The sequence below is a fragment of the Eubalaena glacialis genome, chromosome 5 (assembly GCF_028564815.1).
Source record: "Eubalaena glacialis isolate mEubGla1 chromosome 5, mEubGla1.1.hap2.+ XY, whole genome shotgun sequence".
NCBI classification, from domain to species: Eukaryota; Metazoa; Chordata; class Mammalia; order Artiodactyla; family Balaenidae; genus Eubalaena; species Eubalaena glacialis.
In genome coordinates this window covers 8,419,416-8,441,786 of record NC_083720.1, presented here as the reverse complement: position 1 = coordinate 8,441,786, position 22,371 = coordinate 8,419,416, and the positions used below count along the sequence as shown (strand labels likewise).

General features: G+C 31.9%; 1 long non-coding RNA gene across 1 annotated transcript in view; it reads right to left on the bottom strand.

Moving 5' to 3' along the window:
• The window catches only part of LOC133091904 (uncharacterized), a 112,807-nt gene that overhangs the window by 15,594 nt on the left and 74,842 nt on the right, over positions 1–22,371 (bottom strand). Inside the window, exon 2 of the long non-coding RNA XR_009701000.1 lies at positions 4,370–4,427. This is a non-coding gene — a long non-coding RNA (uncharacterized LOC133091904). The remainder of the gene's footprint in view (positions 1–4,369; positions 4,428–22,371) is intronic.

Genomic DNA, 22,371 nt, shown 5'->3' with positions numbered 1-22,371 from the left:
AAAATATCAAACAAACAAAAATTTTAGTGCATAGTTTCATTTTTCTCTGTATTCATGGCTCTTAGTTATCACTTTTTAAAAATCATTTTCTTTCATTAAAGGTAGTCTTACCTTAAAATTTTATACTTATTTTTCAAATAGTCTGGATAATTTTTGACATTTGTATTACTCAGAATTAAGAGATCAAAAAATTATCTTTAGGAAATAACTGCTCATTAAAAGAATACAAAGTAGACTACATCTGTTTTTGATATTTTAAAAAATGATCACAACATACCAAATAATAAGCTCATGGAAAATGAATCCCTATTTTATCTGTTTTATATCTGTTTAATATAGTTTAGTTTATGGCAAATACAGATTATTTAATGTTAGTTAAAGAAATAAATGAATGTTTTACATTATTCAGTCATCTACAGTAAAAATTACCATGATTCTTTTTCAAATTGATCATTAAATATTAATAATATCTTACTGATAGTTGAAATTAACTTTTATGCAAATAATTAAATATTTACAAACACTTGTTGAAAAACAATGGAAAAATAAAGGGCAATAAATTCTGTTGTCACTCCTATTTAATGTAGAGTAAGTGCAAAAAATACCACACAGCTCAAACATGGGTAATTCAGTCCTTTTTCTCTTCATTCTGCCCCTCATAGCAAGGATGGGTAGTTGGGTTTATTATAACTATTATATTTTTATTTGCATTTAACAAATTATGGAATTCTCTTTATTTAGTTTTCTTAAGATAAAATATCTAACAGTGTCTTTAAAATATCACAGGGCCCCTGTTCCTAATGTTTAAATGAAGAGGAGCACAGGAAATTACATGTGGGTATGAACATCTTACTCACATAAATTCAAGAAAAAATTCTCCATCATGTCATTAGATTAGGCAATATGCAGGATATTGATGATATTCTGCAGAAGCCACAGTCCCTGAGATACAGCGGATGAGCCAATCCTTGGCTTCCTTGAAAATAGGCTTAATGGGGAGACATTCAACTGAGGCTGGAACAGAGACAGACAAGGGGATGGAGCTGGAGAGTCACACAAGAAATCAGCATTTTGAGAACTTTTTATGTCATATCAACACTTCTGAAACTTATCGTAAATACACTGGGGATCTGTTGAATTTTTTAAAAAAGAAAAGCATCAGATATGTATTCCCCAAAGTCCTTGCCTGGCTGTGATTTGGGACTGGGTTGGATGAGAGCAGTTCTGCAGCTATGAGGACCAGTTACAGTTGTTCTAGAAATCTAGGTCAGAAACCAGTTTGGTAGCAGTGAAAATGAAATAAGTTGGTGCATTTAAAATAAATATCGGATGTAGAGATGATAGGACATTTCCTTGAATATCTGGAGGCTTAAAACACTCTGGATTCGGCTGTTAGGATTTATAATGCTTTTGCTGTTATCTAGGCAAGAACTTATAGGTTTCCTTTTGATGAAAAAAAAAATCTCTTGTTGCATTGAGAATTTTTAGTCTCATCCTCTAGGACTCAGCTTATAATAATTTCCTTTGTGAAACAGTCTCTGGTGTCTGAAACTAAGTTAGGTTTCCCTGATGTGCAATTCATATGTATACTATAATTCTCACAAATCTCTTGGTGGATACTAACTTGGTCCACAAACTCAAGGGGAGATGAAAGTAGATTTTATTTGTATAGTGAATTGAATTTTTTAAGCCCTCATTCCACACAAATAGCAGAAACTTTACCTAGTTTGGTACAGGTGCTTCCCTTCTCTTTCACTTCGGGCTGTGTCTTTATTTCCAGGAGTAGGGGTGGAAGCTAGGCATCTTGTACCAAAAGTTGTCTGTCCATGAATTATCTTCTGAGCTATCTATTTTACTGTATTCCCCATCTTTAGGCCACAAAGTTAACTGTGGACCTAATAATAGCTAATACTTATAGAATGTTTGCCATTTGATACGTAACAGTACTAGCTGTTCTTTTTTCTTTAATTTCAAATATTAATCACTGAATCCTCTTTAACATCCCCATAAGGTTGGTACTCTCGGTGATTTCATTTTGAAATGAGAATACTGAGACAAAAAGAAATTTAAAGCGATTTGCTAAAGGTCACACAGCTTATAAGCAGCGGAGCCAGCTTTGAATCTAAGCAGTCTAGCATCAGAATCTGTGCTCTCAGCCTCCACAGTGCAGTTTCAAAGTCCCATTCATGTCTGATTTCTGCTAATTTAATGCCACTATGGGTACCTGGAAATTCTTCCATTTCCAAGATACTCTGTGAGTTTTCTAAAGCTTATTCTGGCCTTAGCTACTTTTTTTCCCTTTTGCTGCTACCAACCAGACACCTGGGCCCTGTTTAGCAGTCTTTAACTTGGAATCTGCAAAGTCCAAGGTTTTGTTTCACCTGTATCTGCCCCCTGGTGGGCATAAATGGAACCTGCTGCTGTCTCCCGGCAGCCCTAAGAAAAATCTCCTAGCTGCCCAGCTATCTTGTTAACATATTTTAAAAAAACTATCTCTTCTACTTAATAAATTGCTACTTTTGAACTAACTTAATTTATATACCAATTTGCTTGATTTCCAAATAATATCTATTGATGCCATTGCTTTATTTTTTATTCTATTTTATATATTTATTTTCTCTTAATTTTATAATAAATAATTTAAAAGGGGACTAAATAAGTTATTTTAAGTGATTTATAATGAACAAATTAGGAGTCTATAATTTCCTATTGTTTTATTGAGATGTTCCAAAATATTTTTACTATGGCAGGTTTTTTATTCAAATTTTCTTTAGCTGAATACTAAAAATGGCATCCTCACAAAAAAGAAATATAAGAGGAAAATTATGATAGAAAGATTGAATACTTTAACCAGTTCTCACTTAAATATCATAATACTGTGAATTTTATAAAAGTATACAATCATGAGAATACACTGCTAAGCTCCCTAAGGCCTTGGAAGGCTCTATATAAGTGAGGAACCTGAAATTTAAGCTTTATTAGCTTTAATTGAGGATGGTATATCTGTCACACTTCAGGGTTTTTCTCATTTTATAAATTCTATTTCTTTTCTCATTCATCTTCTGAATCATAAAGGCCCTTCTCATCCCAATGCAGTAGACACTGCTGGTGTCTTTTGGTCCTTCTTTCTTATAACAGAAATCTAATGTCCTTTGAGGCAGCAATTCGTCCAATTGAAGTATTCATTTTAACTCCCTTGCAGCTGATAGTGGTTACTTCTGGTGAAGGAGATGTGCGCAGAAGTCATATGAAGCCTCAAAGGAAGCTCTTTAAGAGGAGATGGACTTAGCTTCTGTGTGTCTTTGATATTTCGTTCATTGTCGCCTTAAGATTTAACCTCCTTGCTAAATTCCTATTGTAGAAACATTATTACTCTGTGTTGAAATGAGCTCTTTGTAAAGAATCCCCTAAAATGCAGCCCAGTGGATGGAACATTGGTACAGACTGTTAGGAAACTCCTAGTGTGACTTTCCCATTACCTATTTTATTTATTATATATATTTAAATATATTATATTACCTACTACTGTTGACCCCCCAGTTTATGAACCCCGATACTCCCTCTCCAACCCCAAAATCACGCTCTTGAATTGCAAAGAATATTAATGAAAACACTGGACCCAAGCTTTGTCCCTCAGCTGGATCTTCTCAGTCATTTAGACATCTATTTCCGTACATTCCAGTTCTCTTTCATTATGATCTTTCAGATTCAGCCCAAATGCTCTATTTTTCAAGACGGTTTCTTATTTTAACAATGGAAGTTTACCTCTCATAGCATTTTATCAGTATTTATTGTAGTAACAAGAAAGATGTCAAAAGAACTCATCTATTTCCAAAATATTAGACTTAGCTATTGCAATTTATTAGAGAAGCATGCATTTTGTGTATAAAAATACATTTCATTACATCATGGAAATAAGTGTATGATTTAATTCCATTCTTCACAATGATGAAGATGAATAAAATGATGAAGATGATGATGAAGCAGTATAACTTTGTAATTAAATCTAATAAAATTTCTAAGTCTGAGTTTTCTCCATTTTGAATAGGTAAGATAATATGATATTGGGCTATTGTGGAAATTAAATGAAATTATCCATGTAAAACATTTAATACACAGTCCAGAACTGTAAAGTTATTAAATGTTTTTATTGATATTATGTGATACTATGCTTATATTTGCATGTAAAACAAAGTATCAGTATATTAAAATAAAGTATCTAGTAGAGTAAATCTAGACCATAAAGACCTGGGTGCTTTTTGTGAAAGAGGGAAATGAGATTAAATTTCCATTTTATGTGTGAAAGGGGTCATAAGAGCAAAATGACTAAAAAGCAATTAATGTATGAAATTTTCATCATGTAACATACCTCATATGAAACCCCTGTACTTCTTCTCAATTCTCAGTTTTCTCTCCAACGGTGCTAACTGTGAAATTTGAAAAAAGGGAAAAAATTGTAAACTCAATAAATAAACCTAACTTCTATTATCCATGATGTAATGAATGCAGATTAATGAAAATATAATAATTTGAGTTGACTACTCATACATAAATAATACCTATTTTCTTACACCAGTGTGAATAATGTCTCATGAGCCAGGTTTCAGAAATATCATTTTACTTTAAATAACTCTGAAATTTACAAAATTGCATTCTTGTACATTTCCTCATGACAAATGACTTTGCATATATTATATACACACACACACACACACAAGTATATATATATTAGAGTCCTCTGGCTGCATCTGTCTTATTTTTAACTATTATATATACAATGTTACTTAGCACAGTTTTATACATAAGTAGGTTGCAGAGTGAATATTTTTGAAAATATAAATAACTTATTTTGGATATTTCTCCATGACTCTTATACAGACACCACCAGAACCACTGTACCTATTTCTGTGACAACCATGGATAAACAGTAAGACAAAAGTTTGAGTTTCAGACTCTTTCAGAGTTTGTGTATGATATCTCTCTATACCTCCAGCACTTTGAAGTTTATTACTAAATCCAGTGATAAACTTTTATAACTTTGAGGAAACCTATACTAAAACCAAATATATGTACTCTTTTATTATTTGATCAATAAAATACACAGGAGAAATTGGAAATATATTTGCTCAGTTTACAACTTACCTCAGGATGTCTTTGTATTTTAAATTAGGGACTCTTTAAATTGTATTCAATTAATCAAACTTGATAGTTCGATCAATTACATACATCTTTTTTCCTAATGGGCCACTAAGATATAGAGTTAAAATACATTTTAGAAGTGTCATGTATTTATTTCACTAATGAAATGCTCAAGATAATGTTATCTAAGAAAAATGTATATGATACTCAGAAGTAAAATTTCCTTAAAAATAATATTTAAAATTTTGAATTCTAGCATTCACAGTATAGTATAATGTATGGACACAAAGTAATGGATATTATTTTTACTCAAATATTCCCCAATTATATGAAATTTTAAAATTTATATATAAGGAAATGGTACTGCTCTATTTACTCCTATATAATTATATAGAAAGTTAAAATGTATGCTAAATCATGTTATGAGATATTTACTAATATTCTCAAGTTGTTATAAAGACCTGGATATTTTTGGAGCAACATAAGTTTAATGATCCTAAATTTAAGAATATATATTCTGTATTCTTCTTTCTAGAAGAAAGCATGAACAAGTATATTATTTTAGATGCATAAGCCTTAACCTCTACATTATTAACCATGCTATTTTTAAAAAAACTGAACTAGTACTTGATGCTTATTCTGTCTTCCTTTACTATTTTGATCCTTCACTATATTATTTGGTCTTTATCAGGTTTTGAACCTTTACAGTTCGACGTATCTAATTTTAGTTGTGACATAATGTTTTTCATTTCCCAAAAAATACCCCAGTGTACAGATGAAACATACTTTTAATATGCTGGACACAAAGCTTTGCAGGTTTGAAGGTTTAATATTATTCCTTAACTTTATACCAGTGGGGTGCACTTTTTCCACAATAATATATTTGATACAGTTATAACAATCAAACTGTTTCACTAAACTAATAGATACAATGAAACTATATTTGTATCTAGAGACTTCTGGAATTGGAAAGAGGCTTTGACTTAATCCTCAGATCTCTAGCACACAGAGAAACTAAAGCTATTTCTACACAGGAACATTGAAGAGATGAAGCAATTAAATGAATGATTCAGGCTAAAGAAATTACCCAGCCATTTTGCAAGAAGAGTTTGAAGGCTAAATTTAGATATTCCTATTATTTACTTTTACCAGATCTACTAACATCTTGCTAAACTAAAATCACTTTTGTTTAATATTAAAATATTCTTAATGGAAAATATACATTGTCAAGCAAAATTCATTTAGAATTCAATATATGTTTGCTAAATACATACTGTATTTTTAGTAACTAGGTACAGTTATCGTACTAAATTGTGGGACAATGAGCCTATCAGTAGTAGCATAAAGTAAGGAATGTTTGAATTCATACTTGAATGTCAACAATATAGTCTCTTATTTTCACAATTACTTTTTAGACAAACTGTACAGAAAAATCAAATATAAATATTGCTGTTGTATGAATTATATCCTGATTCCTATTGTCTTTATTCTCTATTGTACCAATGCAGAAATATATCTACATCCAATACTTAGAGTGCTACATTTTTTCTTGTACTTCAACATTCTAGGATGAAATGCCTAAGCACGCACAAGACATCTCAACATGTATGATCACAAAATCCTTCATCATAATATACACAAAACCTTAAGTTGACATGTTCTTTAAATAGTTTTTCTTCTAAACTCTCTATCTCAATAAATGGCACCCATTATTTGCATCCAGTTGCTTAAACAAGAAACTCATGCATTATTCATGATCCCTCCCTCTTTTTTCCTTACACTCTTAGTCTGGTTCTCACTTATCTCTGGCATGGACCGCCCATTCTTTCTGCTTTATTCAGGTAAAATCTTGAGTTCCCTTATTATTTTTGCTTTTGCTATAATATTTTTATTGAGTTATGGATGATGTACAATATTATATGTTACAGGTGTACAATGCAGTGATTCACAATTTTTAAAAGTTATACTCTATTTATAGTTATTATAAAATATTAGCCATATTCCCTGTGTAGTACAATGTATCCTTGTAGCTTGTTTTCTACATGATAATTTGTACCCCTTATCCCCTACCCCTATGTTGCCCCTCCCTCCTTTCCTCTCCCGACTGGTAATCACTAGTTTGTTCTCTGTATCTGTGAGTGTGCTTCTTTTTTGTTATATTCACTAGTCTGTCGTATTTTTTAGATTCCACATGTAAACACTATTGCTCTGACTCTTTTGTTAGAAATATTTTCCTCATCTCCTCCTAACCTATCAGCTAACCCTGCTCATCTTAGATTGATCTTATTTTAGACACTACTTCCTCCCAGATGTCATTATTAACCACCAAATGGGATTCTCGGGCACTACGAGCCCTGGTAGTGTCCTGTATTGTAATCGCCTTTTTACTTCAGAATTGGAAGCAATTCCCCAAGTAGTTTCTAAGTTCCTTTATGGCAAGCAATACATCTAGCATGGTCCACATAGAAATTCCCAGTACGTGGCCCACAGTTCACCAAAACAAGTCTTTGCTGAATAAATAATGTCTAAATCCACAAAAGGTTCAGGGTACAGAGAAACACTTCACACTTACAAGTGAAAAACATGCATTGGATATAAGATCTATTGATCCCATGAAATGTATTGGTGATAAACTCTTTATAAAAAAATTTTCACTTAGATCTTAAAATCAAGAATGACTAGATATAGAGTAATCATAGTAGATATTCTATTCCTTTTCTAGATATGTGTCTAAAGGCCCTGGTGAATTAGACATATGAATTCAAGTAGTATGAAGGTTTTCTTTTTTAATTTTTAAACAGGGTTTTAAAAAGATATTGTTGAAGGAATGACATAATTTCCACAAAGTTACATTAGTACTTTATAAGTGATTTTTAATCTATTACAATGGAACCAAAGAAATCAGCAAATTGGCATCTTGAATCTGCAATCAGATTTATAATTTATTGTTCACTAAAAATTGTCTTAAGGTTTCTCTTCCTTTTAGTTACACTGAGACTCTAGCAAAGTTGTCTTACTTCTGTTTAAGCCTCATGCTTATTTGTTTCTCCCTTAAACCAAATATTTGAATCTTGTCTGAGGCTGTGATGAATTGAGATCCACTCTATGAGTAAGCTCTTCCCTGGGACCCTGGTTGAAGAAATACAGCTCTTATGCACAAACTGTCCACACTTTAAGGCCAATGGAGGAGGCTTCCTCTACCTCAGCTGCTTCAGTAGTGCATGGGTAAATTCTCCATTTCCTCTTTTTCAGCTTTTATGTTTTTTCCATATTTTATGACACAATCATAGCCTCCTGTTCAGCTTCATGATTTTGTTCCCCGCCCCCTGCCTGCCCCCCCCCCCACACACATCTTTTAGCTCTTTTTCCAATAACCCTGCAGAGGAATGACATGCAAACCCTGTTTATTGCAACCAAAATTCTCAAAATTGTGAGTTTGATTTATATAAGTAAAATTTTCCATTGAAGAATATTACAAAGGTCAAATCATAATTGTGAACGCAATGTTTTCCAACATGGAAATAGCATGTGGCTCATTTCATTTTTAACAATAGATTCAGCATGATTTCCCCTCTTGAAGAAAATAAAATACAATAATATAATAACGTATTTTCACTGTATCCCTGACATATAAAGACTTTCAATGAGTATTTATTGAAAGAAAGGAAGTTATTCATAAACTTAAGCTTGACGAGCTTGATGGAATAGAATCTGTTCTCACCAAGGATGTTTAATATTTAGAGATAGAGAATAATGATATGATTTGATTAAGGAAGCTCAGAAGAGATACAGCTAACATACAGAAAAGCAATAGAGGAAGAGGCAGGCAACAGAAAGAGAAGTCCCTGAAGGAGGCTTTGCTTATAGACATGCTGTACTTTAGAAAAGACTTTCTTCCCTGACTCTATTATTTTAACAGGCTAACCTACCCTGAAAGCTATGTCCCTATATAAAAGCACATTGGGTTTCTTTTCTGGTCCGTCCAAAAAAAAAAAAAAAAAAAAAAATCCAGCTCTCTGTCATCTGTATCCTGCCTTTAATCTTACATATTTTCTTCTACTCATCTTTGGATCATATGCAGTTTTTGAAGGCCGGTATAAACTATCTGGCTGACCAAATTCAGACAAATAGGATCCAGCCTCCGTAAAAGATAAGTTTATTAGATGTACTAATAAGGCACAATCGTGATCATGAGTAATTGAGCAGAATGGTAAGTGAAAATCCACATTAACCTAAAAAATGAAAATATAACCTCTTTCTCTCTCTCTTTCTCTATATGCATATATTTTTCATGTTTCATATATATCTCTCTATATTCATATTTATGCATATGTGTGTATGTACATGCATATATGTGTATATGTATGATTTGAATTATATTATTTAATTTCATTTATTTACACAGATATTATATATTTTATGACTATATATACAAAGTACACACACACACACACACACACACACACACACACTAAGTAAATAGGTCAAAATTAATTTGTTGCAAATATTTTGAAAATTTACACTTAATTATACTTTGATTATTTAATAGAAATAATAGAAATAATTTTAGCTTCAGTTTTGTAAAGGATTCCTTCTTGGTAATGAAATTATGATATCATCAAATTTTTTATACACCTCCCCAAAACTAAATTGCATTGCCCTGAATGGAATGAGTTAGGCCATGGTAAACACCCTGTAAATCCTCCAAGGTTTGAAGCCAACTTGTAAATATTTTAATTTTGTATTGTGACAACACATAAAGAGAGTTTTAAAAACTATTAATCCCTTTTAATCATAGGTACAAAAAAAAAAAACCCAAAATGGCTGTTTAAAAAAGAGTATATTTCAGGAGTTACAATGTTAGACAGCTATTCCACCAACGCACCCTTCACCTAAGTATTTGGGTTCCCACACGGACCTACCAGTGTGCCAGGATCAGGAACTCAAAAAGGAAGTAGTATAACAGGTAGGTTAATAAAGCCAGACCCAAGGGCTCCAGACACATAGTCCTGACACAACCCTTTGTCACAACATTAACTACAGTCCCCAAAGGCACAGAGCATGAACACAGTAAGCAAACAGTTTTATTCTTAGTACAGATTGGGTCAATTAACTGCCCTTATTTTTTTCATTGGCAAAATGAGGATGCTGCCCAGAACATGTAGAAATGGGCCTAGTATTTGATCACTACAGACCCCCAAGTGTGCTTTCTTGAAGTTGTGGACTTCAAAGTGGCATGCACACTAGAGGATACGCAATCTGAGCCATTAGGATGCAGGAGAAAACAATTTGTATTTCTGGTAATTTCCATATTAAAAATAAACTAAGCTTTTCAACATTTAATGCATAGATTTGCACTGATGTCCTCACATGACCTGTATTTCAGACAATTATGTTTCAGTCAAGGTACTCAATGTAATTTGAGAGAAGAATGAGAGTTCTTCAATGGGGATGTTGACAATGGCATCTCCAGTATTAATATATATTATACTGTCTATTTTAAATTAAATGAAAGTAAATTCCATAAAATGCAAAGGGGATTTTAAAGGTTCTTGTAAATAAACTCTGGGTTGAAGATAATGTCTAAGTCTAAGAAAACAAGACAATGGTAGAGCTGACATTTCTAAACTTAACTATGAGTTCACAATCAGTCTTCTCTACAAGGTAAAAGCACTGGTGATCTACTGGGTTCTGAAAATTAAGGAATTAAGAAAACTTTTTGATTTAAAAAAGTTAGAACTATTGTTAATGAACCTCATTCCAAGTGCATTTTGCCTTGAGAATTAGTTTATGATAACATCAAACTTCACAATCCCCAAGTCATTTAAATATATTTTTTAAGAATTTCAACTTTATCTCAGTCTTTGAAAATGATTGTTTGCATTTGAACTACAGTTTTAACATGTATATAATTTATAGTAAGCATACACGTTAGGTGGGTATGCTCAAAATTTATTATACTGATAGGAAAAATGTTTGAAGAAGTTCAGTGACCCACACATTGGAGAACTATGTATTGATACTTTGGCACAAACCATGAGGAGCCTTTGGGACAAAAACGAAATGCAGTCTTACAAGGGATCCTGAGTCACTGCTTAGAACTAGATAATTCATTTCACCATTATGCACAGATATAACATTGAGAGAAACAAACATATTTCACTCATTTTGTTAATATTTATTGAGCCCACAATATAAATGATGAGAATGACTGTGCTGAGAATAAAAGTAAAGAGATCACTCCAGGCAGAAAAAACACATTTAAAAATTGGTGAAAAGTGTGTTTTGTGCGGGACCATTGAGAATTTGTGCTGTCTCAACACAGTTTCCCTCTTTACTATTTCCTGGCTCTGTAAGGGTACCAAGTTACTGAACTTACTTTATCTCAACTGTAAAATAACAGTGATAGTAGCATACAACTCAGAGGCTTGTTATGATGACGACTAAATTACTGTATGCAAAGCACTTAACACAAAGCCTGCCATTTTCTAATTGCTGCATAGAGTTATTTTATCATAGACTTTACTTTTCAGTAGGAGATTATTTTTACTCAGTATTGGATTAACAGCACTTAGCATCTTGTTTTAACATGGCAGTGATTGCTGAGAGAATAAACAACTAAAAATAAATGGAACGTCAAGTACACACGGTGTCAGCTGGAAATAGCTAGAAAGGCAAGTCTAGAAAATAGTCTAACTTGGCTTACCCACTTATTAAGAGTAATCTAGTAATGGCATGAAGGCAGTTAGGAAACCGCATGCCTTTGTGTGTGTGTGTGTGTGTGTGTGTACACATATATATATTTAAGTTCATTTGATGCTAAATATTTGTACATATTCTCCGCCATGGAGACAGAAAGAACTTCACTAGCAAGCATATTACACAAACAGAAAGTTCAGGATCAAATATTTTGTTCAGTGGCTGAAATGTACAAGTGTTTATATAATTAACATTATTTCTTCAGATACAGTGATTAAATCTTTGTATACTTTAAGTTTTCTATTTCCACAATTTGATAAATACTTTGTTGAAAAATTATACATCGATTCATACATCGATATATTACACCGTTGGCTATGTTTAATATAATCTGTATGTGATGCACAATAAGGAACTTGTGTGATAAAGTTAAGGCTATCCTACAGATAGTTTATAATCTGATACTCTACGTTTTGTTTTCTAATGCACATTTTTAAAGTTATAGTAAACCTCAATCATTAATCATTAATTATTAATAAGTATCTTTACTTTGAACTATCACGCTCAATATCTTCAATTTCTTAGACATAAATTTGCTTTAGGGTTGCATACATTAGTGAAGCTTTCCTGAAGACTTTTAAAAAATATAGTAGCATTGAAAAATATTAAGTTTCAATATAATTAAATTATTTCAAAAAGAAATTTATTAGAAAAAGTAAAAAAATAAGAAAAAAGAAAAATCAATTTTAAAATATATTTCTTTTTAATATTTCTAAAAAACATATATTAAAATGTAAATCTATTTCCTCACTATATCTAAACACGTTACTTTAAAGCTAAAACTTCAACTGCTTTATTCTGCAAGGTTAATTTTTAATTCCATCTTGTTAAAATATGTTATTGAACATTAAGAAACTAAGATGTGTCTAGTTTAAATAATAATCTGTCAGAATGTACAGACTGAATCATGGAGAAAATGAAGAGACACCATATAAGATGAAAGTAATATCATTTGCATAAAACCCTACAAATTACTTAAAATGACATCCTTCTTGTTTAATGCATTTAGTGTAGTTTTTGTTTCTCACTGAATAGTCTTATAAGATTAACACTGTAGTACTCTGGATGGATATTAGCAAAAATAACAAAACCAGGCTGATGGATTCCATTATACATTCATTGCTATTCAATCCAGAGCTTTCATTCTTAACAGATGACAGTAATCTCCAATTGGCTCTCACAGATATTTTTCAAATTTTAAATATGAACCATGCTCTTCACCCTTTTCCACCTCACTCACTGCAGAAAAATTCGCTCTCCATTTTGTGAAGAAGATAGAAGTGAAAACCTTCAGTTTCTCTTCTTAGAGCTCATGATTGCATGAATCTCCTACTCCCCTTTCTTAGCTCAAGACCTATTCTTCCTCTTCTGCAAAACTTATTGCCCCACTTACATCCTTGGGTCCATCTCCTATTCTACATCCCAGGTTTTACTCATATGTTCTGGATCTTCTATCCTTTTCTCCTTCGAATCATGTCTTTACTCTACCATGACCAAAAACAAATTTCCTTTCAAAGAAACAAACAAAATTAAGACAAAATTAATTTCGATCTGTAATTGGAATTTACATCTCTCCAACTCCAATTAAGGAATCATTCTCCCTTATCTCAATTGGCATTTGACATCATTCAGTATAACATAGTGATAAAACTGTGGTTCTGTAGTTTGCATGTGGCACTAGCACTAACTAGCTCTGAGACCTTAGGGAAGTTACTTAATCTCGCTGTACCTTTGCCTAAAACATGTCTAAAAGCAGTGATAATAATAGTACCAACCTCCCAATTTTGTGTGAGGATTAAATATACATAAGGCAAGGGCCAATGACTGGCGTATATGAAGTGTTGTAAAGAAAATTAAAACATTCTTACTATTGAAACAATCAGAGTGCTGTTGCAGACTCGACTATCTCATTTTCCACCTTTCTATTTAAAATGCCAGTAATCTGACTTGTCATTGTTACTCCAACTTTTTGCCTTGGTCTCCTGGATCTTCACTTCTCACGCACTTCATCCTCTAGAACATGTCACTGTTGACCATCTTCTTGAATCTTACTCCTTGCATCCCTAGTATTTGCTTCTTCCTGCTCCTCTACCTCCCAGCTACTTCTCTTACCTGTTCTGTGTCCTCTTCCTGCTTTCACTTTCACATACTCAGAGTTTCCCTCAGGTTCTATACTGCACCTTCTCTTCCCTGTCTACACAAACTTCTGTTCCATTTATGACCTTCAAGTTAATATTAAATATCAAAAATAGCTGTCCTTCTGAAAAACTGGAATAGTACACATGGTACAAACTGATCACTTCCCGTTGTCCTAGTCTCCTCTTTATCTCCCTCCAGGAGGCAAGAAATCTTCTAACCAGTCCCATCACTATACAAATTACGTAGTACTCTTAAGCTTTTTTCATGCAAATATTACTTAATTTTACATTTTCTGTACCTTGCTTTAAATTCAACAAATCATTGTGAGGATTATCTATCTTGGTAGAATGCATCCAGTACACTCCATTTTACTTTTAGCAATATCCTACCTGCTATCTATATCAACATTTTACTAAACTTTTCCCCTATTAATAGGTATTCTTTGGTTTAATTTATTTCATTGTAATAGGTACATGTCTATAAATCTATTTCTCTACTATAAGAAAAACTAAAGTATATATATATATATATATATATATATATATATATATATATATATATATATATATGCTTTTCTCCTAGAACTTTTATGACACAATCACAAACTGGCAGGCAGCACAGCGTTTCCAGCCTACAACTCTTTCTTATTAGTCTACAGGGTATTTCTCTATTGTTTCAGTTTAGAACTGAGTGTTCTTTTCCCTAGATTATGGCTTTAGAAATGCCTATGTGAGATCTGTTCTAATAGTGGATATCTGCGGTTTCTGCTTGCCCAGCATATTTTCCTTTTTCTGGTAAAGATATTTAAAATATTTTCCTGAACATACTTCTTGATTGGTATTGATATTTACAATGTGAGTTATAAACTAATTAGTACATGAGAAAAAAGATGTAATGCAGAAGGAAATCAATAATCCAGTTTTATGATCAGCAGATATTTTGTATGTTTGTTTTTCTCCTCCTCTTTCCTTTTTTAGTTTTTCTTCATTTTTGTGATTTTTAGTACCAGGTTTTTCAGGGATCACTGGGGGTGAGAGCATATGATTTATCTTATAAATCTTATCATAAGTATATATAATTTTATTCGCTGATCATAATTAGTTGTTCAGAGATGGGCAAATGACTTAAACTACATTAATGAAACTCAACTTGGAGAATTTTAATTAATTGGCAGAGAAGGAAATGCACAATTTTTAACTCAGGAAAATTTAGGCCTGGTTTAGAGAACAGCTATCAGACTGAGAGCCTGCCTAAGAGTGATATCAACCTAGAGGAAAGCCAGACCAAGAAGAGAGGGAGAGAGAGACAGAGACAGAGACTCCTATTCTCCTGTTGCTGTGGTAATGTGTGATCACAGGCATCATTATATTTTACGTAAGATGACACATATGCCTTTTCATCTAAGCCAGTCTGAACTGGGGTTCTTACCACTTGCTGAATTAAAATAGTTTCAATGCAATGCCAATTGCAATACAGAGCAGCTGTTTTCTAGGCCATAAATAAACACAGTAAAAGGATTACAAAGAAATCCCGAGTTATATTGTTTCTTATTAACGGATTCCTACGTAAACTTACCTTCTGGCTCGGTCTTTTGTTTTTACTGTTGTTCTAAATATTCTTAGAATAATTACAGTAATAAAGACATATAATATAGTGGATAATTAAAAAGAAGTTCTGAAATGTTATTTATCAATAAGATATTGATTCTTTAAAACTGACATAAAATTTGATTATTCTGTATATTTTATTTTAAAAATTGATTCATATATATTCAAAAAATTATTTTGCTATTGGTTATTGCACACATAATATAAGTAATAAATGTTCATTTGACTAAACTGCATATTTGCCTTGTAATTACAAGGAATTTTGACACATTAATATTTAAGCAGTAGTCTATGACAAATTGATTTCAAAGTAATTAATCCTTAAACTGCTAATTGACATTAGATAAGTGAGTTAATTGATATAAAGAGCATGGTAGCTTATATGATAAATGTCAAATGTGTGTTACTAACAATTAAAATTTATTAATAATAAATTAATTACATATATAGGCCTTGTCATGTAATGTTAATTATATTAGATTCTTAACTCAGAAACTTATATTCATTGAATAGTTTTAATAAATTATTAAATATTGAAAAATTATGTAGTTTATTTATTTGATTATGAATATTTTGGTTTATTTATAAAATAGAAAAATTACTTACTATTCCCTCTTATCAGAAGTTTACAGAATTAAATTTTTTTCTATTTTCCATAATGCCCGTGTTGACTGTGTGTATTTCTTTGATTGAAGGGAAAGTAAACATAAATAGAGTGAAAGTGCAGAGAACAGACTGAGGAACTCTCATCCAGCAATCATTCCTTATGTATGAATGTAGAGTTAGAGTAGAAAATTAATAAATTCTAAATAACAGAAAAGTCTATTTTGGTGTGCTTGATAATATCGTATAGTTCCCTTAGGTTCTGTTTTTCCTCATTTTGTTTTCTTTCTGCTCCTATAGTGTGTAATTTCAACTGCCCTATACTTAATTTTGCTGATATTTTTCTTGTTCCTGCTTAAATCCACTGCTGACTCCTTCTGGTGATCTTTTTCATGTCTGCTATTGTAGTTTTCAACTCCATAATATCTATTTGGTTTCCTTTTTGTAATTTCTCTTTATTAATAATCCATATAATTTTCCTGATTTCCTTCAGCTCTTTGTCCATTATTACCACAGCTCTTTGAGTATGTTTAATACAGTTAATTTTTTATTAGTAATTGGGCTTCCTCAGGGTTGGTTTCTGTCAGGCATTTAGTTAAACTAATTTTAAAAAAGGCTGAAGAAGCAAATTAAAAAATCAAAAATAAAATTGGAGCAAAAATAGTAACCTTATACAAATAAAAGGGATAATAAGAAAATATTACAAGAAATTGTGCAACAACAATTTAGATAATCTAGAAGAAATGGGTAAATTCCTAGAAACACAAAAATTATCAAAGCTGAATAAAAAAAATAAATAGAAAATCTCAGCAGACCTTTAACAAGAAATTAAATCAGTAATCAAAAACCTCCCTATAAATAAAAGTCCAGGATCAGTTGGCTTCCCTGATGAATTCTGCCAAATGCATAAGAAGAATTAAATTAATCTTGCTTGAATTCTTTCAAAAAAATAGAAGATGAAGGAACACTTCCTAACACATTGTATGAGAACAGCATTACCTTGATACCAAAACCAGTGAAAGATAAGAAAGGTAAGAAAAGAAGAAAACTACAGGCTAATATCTCTATTGAATATAGATGTAAAAGACTAGCATGCCAAATTAAAAAATATATTAAAAGAGTTATACATCTTAATTAAGTGAGGTTTATCACAAGTGGTCCAATAAAAGAAAATCAATCTAAGTGATAAACCACATTAATAGAATTAAGGAAGAAACAATACATGATTTTCTCAATAGATGCAGAAAAAGCATCTGACAAAATTCAACACCCTTCTTGATAAAAACACTCAGAAAACTAGGGATAGAGGGATCTTCCTTAACATGATTAATGGCATATTTGAAAAACCCACACCTACTCAATGGTGAAAGACTGACAGCTATCCCCCTAAGATCAAGAACAAGACAAAAATATCTGCTTTCACCACTGCTTTTCAATATTGTATTGGAAGTTCTGGCCAGAGCAATTAGGCAAGAGAAAGAAATAATAGGCATCCAAACTGGAAAAGAATAAGTAAAATTATTTCTATTTACAAATGACATGATTTTATAAAGAAAACTCCATAGAATGCACAAGAAATCTACTAGAGCTAATAAATAAATTCGGCAAAGTTGCAGAGTAGAAAATCAACTCACAACGATCAGTTGTGTTTCTATTTCTATACACAAGCAATGAACTAATGTAAAGAAAATTAAGAAAATAATTTCAATTATTATAGTATCACAACTAATAGAAATCTTAGGAATAAATTTAACCAATGACATAAAACACCTGTATATTAAAAACTATATATTGATAAAATAAATTAAAGAATGCTTAAATGGAAAGGCATGACATGTTCATAGACTTAATATTGTTAAAGTTGCAGTATGCCCCAAAGCAATCTACACATTCAGTGCAATTACTGTGAAAATTCCAATGGCTTTTTCTAGGAAATGGAAAAGCTGATTCTCCCATTCATATGGAATTGCAAGGGGTTCTAAATTGTTTAAACAGTACTGAAAAAAAAAAAAAAACTAAGTAGGAAGACCCACACCTTGATGTCAAAACTTACTACAAAGCTACAATCATCAAAACAGCGTTGTACTGGCATAAGAACAAACATATAGAGCAATGGAATAGAATTAAGAATTTAGAACAAACCTAAATATCTTTGGCCAATTGATTTTTGAAAAGAGTGCCAAGATCATTCAATGGGGGAAAAGAATACTCTTTGCACAAATTGTGCTGGGACAATAGGATAGGGACATCTTAAAAAAATCAAGTTGGACACCTTACCTCACTCCATATACAAAAATCCAACCAAAATAGACTAACATCTTTGATATGAGCTAAAATTATAAAAGTATTAATAGAAAACACAGGGGTAAATCTTCATGACCTCAGATTTGACAATGGATTCTTAGATTAGACAACAAAAGCACAAGCAACAACAAAACATAGATATGTTGGACTTCATAAAATTAAAGATGCATGCCTCAAATGACATTGTCTTCATCCATTTAGGCTGCTATAACAGAATACCATAGACTGGATGACTTATAAACATCAGAAACTTTTTACAGTTCTAGAGGCTGGGGAATCTAAGATAAAAGCACAACAGATAAAGTGTCTGATGAGAGTCTGCTTCCTTGTTCAGATGTTCATCTTCTCACTGTGTCCACATATGGCAGAATGAGCAAAGGAAACTCTCAGGAGTATCTTTTATAAAGGCACTAATCTTATTCATTAGCCTCTACTTTCATGACCTAATCCCTTCCCAAGGCTCTACCTCCAAATAGCAACACACTGGGGATCAAGTTTTAACATATGAATTTGGGGGGGGACACAAACATTCAGCCTAAAGTAGACATTATCAAGAAAGTGAAAATACAATCTACAGAATGGACAAAAATATATTTGCAATTACAAATCTAATGAGTTTAGTATTCAGGATATATAAAGAATATTTACAACTTACCAACAAGAGAGACAATCTAATTTTTAAAATGAGTAAAGGCTTGATATTTCTCCAAAGAAGACATGCAAATGGCCAACAAGCACATGAAAAGATGACCGTTAAGGAACTCTAAATCAAAACCACAGTGAGATACCAATTCACTCCAACTAGGAAAACTTTAATAATAATAATAATAATAATAATAATTGGCAAGAATGTGGATAAATAGAAACCTTCATGCATTAATGGTGAGAATGTAAAATGGTGCTACTAGTGTGGAAAACAATTAGGTGGTTTCTGGAAAAGTTACAACCAGAATTACCACATAATCCAGTAATTCCATTCCTGGGTATATACCCAATAGAAATGAAAAGATACTCAGATACTTATTCACAAATGTTCGTAGCAATACTATTCACAATAGCCACATGGTGGAAGCAACAAAAATATCCACCAACGGAGAAAGGGATAAATAAATGATGGCTATACATACAATGGAATATTATTCAGCCATAAAAATGAATGAAATACTGATACATTGTACCACTTGGATGAACCTCACAAACACTATGCAAAGTGAAAGAAGCCAGACTTGAAAGGTCCATATATTGTATGGTTACTTTTGTATGAAATATCCAGAATAGGCAAATCCATAGACACACAATGTAGATTAGTGATTGCCAGAGTATGGGAAGGGGGATGAAGAATAATTGCTTCACATATAGGGTGTTTTTGTGAGGCAGTGAAAAGTTTTGAAACTAGAGAGGTGGTGGTTGTACAACATTGCAGAAGCACTAAATGCCACAAAATTGTACATTGTACACTAAATTATAAATGTGAATTTCATCTAAATAAGAAAAGCATCAAAAAATTAGGATAGAAACCCCATATATTAAGATGTGAGGTCAAGTAAGATGTAGCTACATTCTGGATCCAGAGAGGTTCATATACTCATAATTATGGTAAATCATATTGTAACTGTAAAAGAGATTCAAAAATATGAAGAGGGTATCTTTAATAAAGGCAATGTAAATATCCACAATATACAGATTTCACCATTGAATTTTAAAAAGATATTTTAGGAAGAAAATCCAAAGGATTAGAAAAGTGACAAGAATAATTTCCTTTTCAAAAAGAACTGTACGGAAGAATTTTATCAGGAGCTCAAATGGCAACAAGAAAAGATGTATTGAGTCTTTGGTAAATTTATATTATGAGGGCCACATCTGACTGATATACTCTACTCCAGGAGGTAAAAATACAACTTTTATAATCTATTGGAATTTTCTCAATAGGGATTTTGGGGGTTATTTTTTTTAATAATGATTTGATGTGTAATTCTAATGTGGTAATAGGGTACTTCTGTGTTCTTTCTAGAGAAAGGTTTTATGCATACACTTGTAATTTTGATTTAAAACATTTAAATATGTTCACTATTAGAACCACTAAATAAAAGCTGATAATTCAGCATATAACAAGGTACTGAGTTTTTCAATGAGAGTATTGATTTTGATAATGTCATACAGTCCAGGCAAATAATTTGAGGAACTAGAACTTAATTTGTCTTTTTTTCTTCCTTTTCAAATAGCATTAGGTTATCTTCAAGAAACAATTGTAAATAGCTCACTATAAAGTCAGTTTGTTTTCACAATAATTTATGGTCTGACGTCTGTGTATTACATGCAGGAATAAAAGACAATTAAGAAACAGAGACCACAATACCGCTTTACTCTCACTAGTTTACGTTTCTGAATAATGATGTCAAAATATGTAGCAAGTTATTAAGAAATAAAGTATTAGACTTTTATGTCAAACCCTCTTCTTCTCTCATTTGTGGCCTATAAATGATGCTAAATTGTACGATATATAATTTATGTAAACACAAAATACTACTATAACTTTTTATTGGGGCTCAACATACAGTTAGAGTAGAAAAAAATAAAGAACAAATGCTTCAATAACTGAAAATGACAAGTTCTAACTCTTCAAGTACAGAAAATTTCAGAATAATATATCCTGTTAAAAAAAGTACCTGCACATTTCACCAATATGGTCATATACAGGAATGCAAACAGTTTTACAAAGCAAAGTTAAACCTGCCCCTGGAGTAAAGAGAAACAAACCCACTTATACGTTGTCCCACATCAAGCTTCCTTATATCTTTACATAACGCCTACATTAAACATTGACTTTTTAGGATAACGTCCAAAACACAAAGAACCTTGATATAAAAAATGATTTGCATGTTTTGTTCTAAATAAATAATTGTAGCCTGAATTCAAGTGACATACCAAAACTGTAACTATACCATAATAAGTACATAATGGATAAAGGAAAGGTCTACAGCAGTAAACCATTTCTAACTTTTTACATATAATGCACAATGTCATAGACAATATTCGCTGACTGTTACTGTTTGTGTAATTTTCTAATTTACCTGTTATTTATTTGCATATAAAAATACATTAGTATTCTACTCCTGGCAACATGTCAGGTTAAATATTCTTAAAACTCTCCTATTATAAACACTTAGAAATGCTGAATATGATATAACAAATATGCTTTCATGTTTTTGACTGAGATCATAATAAAGCAAGAATAATAAACCAAGGAGAAAAATTAAGAGAGTGCTAAAAAGAGTTCAAAGAAAACACTTAAGCCAAAGCCAAAGATTATCCTGCAAGTTTCTACTGATACCAGTAACTTGGAGCCTTGGATTTTAAAGGTTTATTGGAGATACAATGTTTAGCTATCATTAGTTGGGGTGTTGTAATAGTGAATATTACAACAAGCCAGGGACATTGATAGACTGAAACCACAATGAAAAGATGAATTTAAAAAATTTATTTAAGAAGGATAGATCCAAATATATTATTCAAAGTGCAACATAGAAAATTGATAAAAGGGAGGAGTGTGGGAAATGTGGAGGACAGAACGAGAAGGTCTAATATACATTTAATTGAAGTTTCAGGATGAGACAGAGATAAAAACACAAAGAGATACTGAGGATTTTCCAAAATTGATGGAATTCAGGAAGCCTTGGATTTGGTAAGTAAATGGACTCATTGCAGGATAAACGGAAGAAAGGCAGTGGTGTGCTGGAGCTAGTTCATATTGCCCCACAAGAGTCATTTGTTAAATATTCAGGGATTTACCAGCTGATCTTTGAAAGATGGGTAACTTGCA